Raw genomic sequence first — 6,063 nt, 5'->3', positions numbered from 1 at the left:
CAGGGTTTCAAACAGCAAGAGTAGGTATGCTTTCCAACAAGTGTGCATGTGTGATTATTTTAAAGAAATATAAATGGTATAACATGCAGCTGGAAGGTCATTACCTGTCATTGCTATTAGAAACATGGTTGTTTTATTTCATTTATATATTGTCTTTCTCCCACTGTGCTGCTTCCAAGGATAGTAAATTAAAAACATCTCAGTCTCTCTCTTTCTCCGGGAGTAAATGGAATTAGGAAACTAAATCTCCAAATGGAGATTCTTGAGAATCCTAAGAACAAACCAGATTTCTCATCACCATGGAATTTCTAAATCAATCAGTGATGACTAGATTAATAAGAGATTAATAAGATCTGATCCATTAAATCAGTGACATTTGAATAAACATTAACATTTCAACAGTTGATTCCATGGGTTTGCTAAGCTACCAACAAGAACCAGCTATTTATACCAATGCAGTGAATTAACAAAAGCTGTGGTATGTAATAAAATGTTTTCTCTACAAGCAACATGAATTCTATCACTTGTCAGCAAAGGAAGGCATTTGTAGATAAATGATTAATCAAATCAGCAAACAAATCACCCCATTATTACTGCTGCTATCGGGTTAATATGGAGCAAACTCCAACAATGAACATAAATATGTTATGAAGAGGCAACCTCAATCAGAGCAATGGCTTATGTAATCCAGCATTCCTTTCCCAGCCACTTAGGGAAACCCACAAGGAAGCCATGTGAAGACTGAAAGTAATTAATAGCCATTATGACCAGTAGTCATTAACAGTCTTTTTCTCCGTGATAGCCTTAAATGATAAGAATAATAGTTCACCCTAATAAAATGCTGGTAATTTGCTGTTCAGGAATCTGCATAATGTGAATTTGGGAACATTATAAGTCAATATTGCAAAGAAATGCCATCATGTACCTAGCCAATACTAAATCCAGTCAAATGGAAACCATCTAGGACTCCACAAGTTTGTCATATTTCCCTTTCCACCCACCCTCAGGATTGATGTTAGCTAAACCAGTAGCTGGATGAGATTTGACTGTGACCTTCAAGGATTTACTTGAAGATTAAACCCCCAGCTTTGAGAAGCAAGCTCGAATTCTTACATCATTCAATATCTTTGAGGGTGAGGTGCCAGACTACCATATTAAGCAAGACATTGGAGCATGGCACTTTCTTAAAAGTAGATGTTTGAGAAGATAGGCATTTATTCTTTCCTACTGAAGCAGAATGCCTGAGATACTTAGCCAAAGAAGATCCTGGGAAGTTGCAACAGTAGAATAGTAGTTCTCTGATCTCTAGCTCACTTCAATCCTACAGGAGTAGAAAGGGAAGAAAGCAATGAATGTCACCCCAAACTCATTGGAGGAAAAACTGTATATTAACTTAACAAAGAAATAGCCCAACAGAACAAAACATCTTATATCTCATGAATGCCCGTGGGGCAAATACTAGTAGCTCCTTTGTGTGGGGTTATTTAAAAAATATATGAGGATTCCAATACTAATATACAGATGGTTGTGAGACATGCTTCTTACAAAGTAACATTGTAATCACCTTGTCATAAGGGCTCCATCAATAGCATTATTCCCCCTTTGACATTCTTTGCCAGTTGGGAAATCTTTGCATAGGTGGACTTCTCTCGGGGAGTTAAAGTAAGTTAAAGTTTTACTTGCATCCAAAGCCAAGATTAATGCTGTCTGGCTAGCCAAGCTCATCTTGTTTTCCATGTGAAAAATGCCTGATGTACAACATGGATGAGCAATGCATAAGAAATGTCGATTCAAGGAAGAGTTCGTTATTTGGCACCAGTGCCAAATTTTCTCCATTAACTTTGAACTATGAGAAACTAACTTGATGGATGAAAGAAGGCACAGATGCAGGACTGAGGTGGAGCCTACTGTGTGACTTAGTGGACTTTGATCACAATGAGCAGTCATTGATATTTCAAGAAGCGGCACATTCTTGACTATTCCAGTTGATACCAAAGAATTTCGATGCCAGTTGATTTCAGCCAGCCTAGACCAGATTAGTGCTAATAACCGAGGAGAACTATGCCAAGTTTGTCAACTGTATCTAATTGTGTGCAACATTCAATGGTGTCTTCAAACAAAAAAAAATCATAAATATTTTGCTAGTACAGTCAAATATATCTCTTATCCAAAATGCTTTGGACATGCGATGTTTTAGATTTTGGATTTTTTTTAAAAAAAAACTTTAGAAGACCTATATTTGCAAATATATAATGAGATATTTCGGAGCTGAGACAAAACACAACATTCATTTATGTTTCATATATACCTTATACACATAACCTGAAGTTAATTTTATACAATATTTTCAACAATAAAATAAGGTTTGTGCACACTAAAGTATGGAAGCAAAGGTGTCTCTCTCTCAGCTGCCCATGTGGACATCTTTGGATTGTGGAATGTATTGGATTCTGGAATTCTTAGCGATTCTTAATTTGTACTGCTTGTTCCTATAACCAACTTACTGAGAGCAGTGCCTGAATTATGACAAATGAGGCCCTGTGTTGGTTAGGTTATGAGACCTCTTACTTGGACCCTGAAGTCTGCTTTGTGGAACATTCCCATAGACTATCAACTCTGTCATCTTGTCTAGAATCGCACTGAAACTGAACACCTTCAAATTTAGAATTGCACTGCATAAGCCAAGCCCATCGTAAAAAAAAATTGGCAGGAAGATGCCCCCCCCCTCCCAAAAAAAAGTCAACGGGGCCCTGTGCTTAAGCACACCTAAGCACAGTGGTAAATCTGGCACTGACTGTAAGAGGCAGAGCTTAGAAATGTAAATACAATTTTCAGAACCCATTAGCCAGCATGGTTAGCCTGGGGGATTCCAAGAACTATAGACCCAAAAAGTCATTTCTCCATGCTCTGTCTACTAACACCAAATTACTGTTACTAGTGCTTTCTAGTGCTTCTTTATAAGTAACTTTTTTTTCGTGTCAGGAGTGACTTGAGAAACTGCAAGTCGCTTTGGAGTGAGAGAATTGGCCGTCTGCAAGGATGTTGCCCAGGGGATGCCCAAATGTTTTGATGTTTTTACCATCCTTGTGGGAGGCTTCTCTCATGTCCCCGCATGGAGCTGGAGCTGATACAGGGAGCTCATTCACGCTGTCCCCGAGTTGGATTTGAACCTGGCAGCCTTCAGGTCAGCAATCCAACCTTAAAGTCACAAGGCTTTAACCTATTACGCCACCGGGGGCTCCAGTAACACTTATGAGCCTGCATTAAACATGCAGCCACATAGATATACTTAACTCTCTATCTGATCCCCAAAACCCACCTTAAAAGTCAGCCAGCCTCCCTAAGAGATGGTGAACTGTGCTGCTGTTGAGTGGTGTGCTGCAGGATGACATGAGTTTGGTGAGATACATAAAACGGATGAGGTGTCACACAGTTCAAGAGTATATTGGAAGGTGGCACAACTTTCTCCCACAGTGCATATGCTGCCATATACAGTGTAACTGTGTAAGTACCCAACAATATTCTAGCCACATAATTCTATAAACACACTGCTTATAATTTATCAGATAAAGTTAGCCTAAACATTAGATCTGTTAAATGTATTAAAGCTTACTATGAACTACATTGAGAACTTGGCTTTGTAAGAAATATGGGCTGGCCTTTTGTTCAGTGGTCAAAAGATTGTAAACAGGCCATGCAAATTTATAAGGACTCGCTGTTTATAGCAGGGGACCTCAAACCTTTAAAGCTGAGAGCTGTTGAGAGCCAGACTATAGTTTGAAAAACATGAACAAATTTCTATGCACACTGCACATATCTTACTTGTAGTGCAAAAACCATGAAAGAACAATACATTATTTCATAGAATCATAGAGTTGGAAGAGATCATGGACCATCCAATCCAACCCCCTGCCAAGAAGCAGGAAGACCGCATTCAAAGCACTCCTGATAGACGGCCATCCAGCCTCTGTTTAAAAGCCTCCAAAGAAGGAGCCTCCACTACAGTCATTTAAAATGAAGAACAATTTTAACCAACATAAACTTACCAGTATTTCAGTGAGAAGTGTGGGTCTGCTTTTGGCTGATGAGAAAGTCAGGTTAATTGGGATTGTTGTTGTGTGCCTTCAAGTCGTTTCAGACTTAGGGCGACCCTAAGTTTAAACTTTAGGGTGAAGCGGGGAAATGACCTTGGAGGGCTGCATCTGGCCCATGGGCCCCACTTTGGGGGGCCCTGGTTTATAGTCACAAATGATTGAGTATTACCACAAAAAAATATTCCCTTGCAGTCTGGCACCACTCTGTCTAAAGCATTTCTGGGGTGCTGAAAATCAGGGAAATTATATCTACAACTTTTTCACGGTCACAGGGTACCTTTGGTCAGATGCTGCCAGGCTGGCCAGGTAGATTTAGCAGGGTGTCATCATCAGCCATAACTACAATGATGGATCTCTGTCATTGTAGTTACATTTACAATGCAGAATTTAGAGACAGGGTTGGCTCCCACCCCTGGAGCATGTTTTGAGATTTGAAGTTCCTATACATATTTTGCTTGATGCAATAGGATCAATAACAGGGGAAATGCAACAGCAATGAAATGCAGTACTGGTTGGAATTACATCCCACTATGGAGATAAGTGCCTTTTTCACACTTTGTGGCAATATGGTGTGGCAGGGAATTCTTAGCTGCAAATGTAGTTAGAGGCAATAACCATCTAAGATATAATCACAGTTCCATTGACTCTGTGTAAGCTAAAACATGTATATAACAGAAGTCTAAAAAATATGTATTTGAATTTGTCTCTCTTGGGATATTGGCTTTCTCACTTTTTAATTTTCCACTATGCTGTAAAAATCTTTCCATTCTGGAGAGCTTTGGGTCTTAGTTTATTTATTTATATTCCAGATGGTTTATTTTTATTAATCTCTGATGTTCAGATTATTATTATTATTATTATTATTATTATTATTATTATTATTATTATTATTATTGACACAACGACATTGTATGACACAGCAAACAAGATAGATATCCTGGATTTCATATCACAGAATCACAAGTCGAACACTTCGCAAGTGTTTAGGACTGTGTGATGTATTTTCGATGATGCGTGCAGATCCCAGTAGGGTGGCCTTTTGCAGTTGGCAGATTGTAATTTTGTCAATGTCTGTTGTTTCCAAATGCCGGCTGAGATCTTTTGGCACGGCACCCAATGTGCCGATCACCACTGGGACCACCTGCACTGGTTTCTGCCAGAGTCTTTGAAGTTCAATCTTGAGGTCTGATAGCGGCTGAGTTTTTCCTGTTGTTTTTCGTCAATTTGACTGTCACCTCGTATGGCCACATCAATGATCCAAACCTTTTTCTTTTCCACATCTGTGATGTCTGGTGTGTTGTGTTCAAGAACTTTGTCAGTCTGGATTCGAAAGTACCACAGTATCTTTGCGGGTTCATTTTCCATTTTCCATTATTTATTTATTTATTTATTTATTAATTATTATTATTATTATTATTATTATTATTACTGTATTTGATCATTACCTGTGTCCTTTTATTCTTTCTTATTTCTGTTTTCAGAAACTTCAAATATTCAACCACTTTGTCTACAGATGTTGGAGAGGACAAGTACTGGATTCATGTTAATTCATGTTTTATGTGGCATCAAAAAATTTTACACTACCAATTCACCTTGATGGTCCCACCAATGTAACTGTCCTAACTTCAAGAAAGTCTTTTACTCCCTGTAAGAATTTCAGTTCATTTAGGTGGGCTTATCTATAGACATGCTCCTTTGGCCTTTGCTCCTTTCCTATTCAAACAACTGATGGTGAGAGAAGGTAAATGCTACAAAGTGCTTGGCTTTTCATTAACGTTCAAGTTGATTAATTCTATCCTCTCTCTGGGCACAAATAAGCTTCCTCCGACCCTCCCACAGTGTCTCATGCCGGCTGCCCCTCCTTCTCCTGAAGGGTTATAAACTTCCTAAGAACCACTATGCTTGCCCAGTTCGATAAGCAAGAGGTCTATAGCGCAGGTGAAAGAAAACATTGAATACACCCATTCCT

Source organism: Anolis carolinensis, chromosome 3 (genome assembly GCF_035594765.1).
Source record: "Anolis carolinensis isolate JA03-04 chromosome 3, rAnoCar3.1.pri, whole genome shotgun sequence".
Classification (NCBI taxonomy): Eukaryota; Metazoa; Chordata; class Lepidosauria; order Squamata; family Dactyloidae; genus Anolis; species Anolis carolinensis.
Note: the sequence above shows the minus strand (reverse complement) of the source record.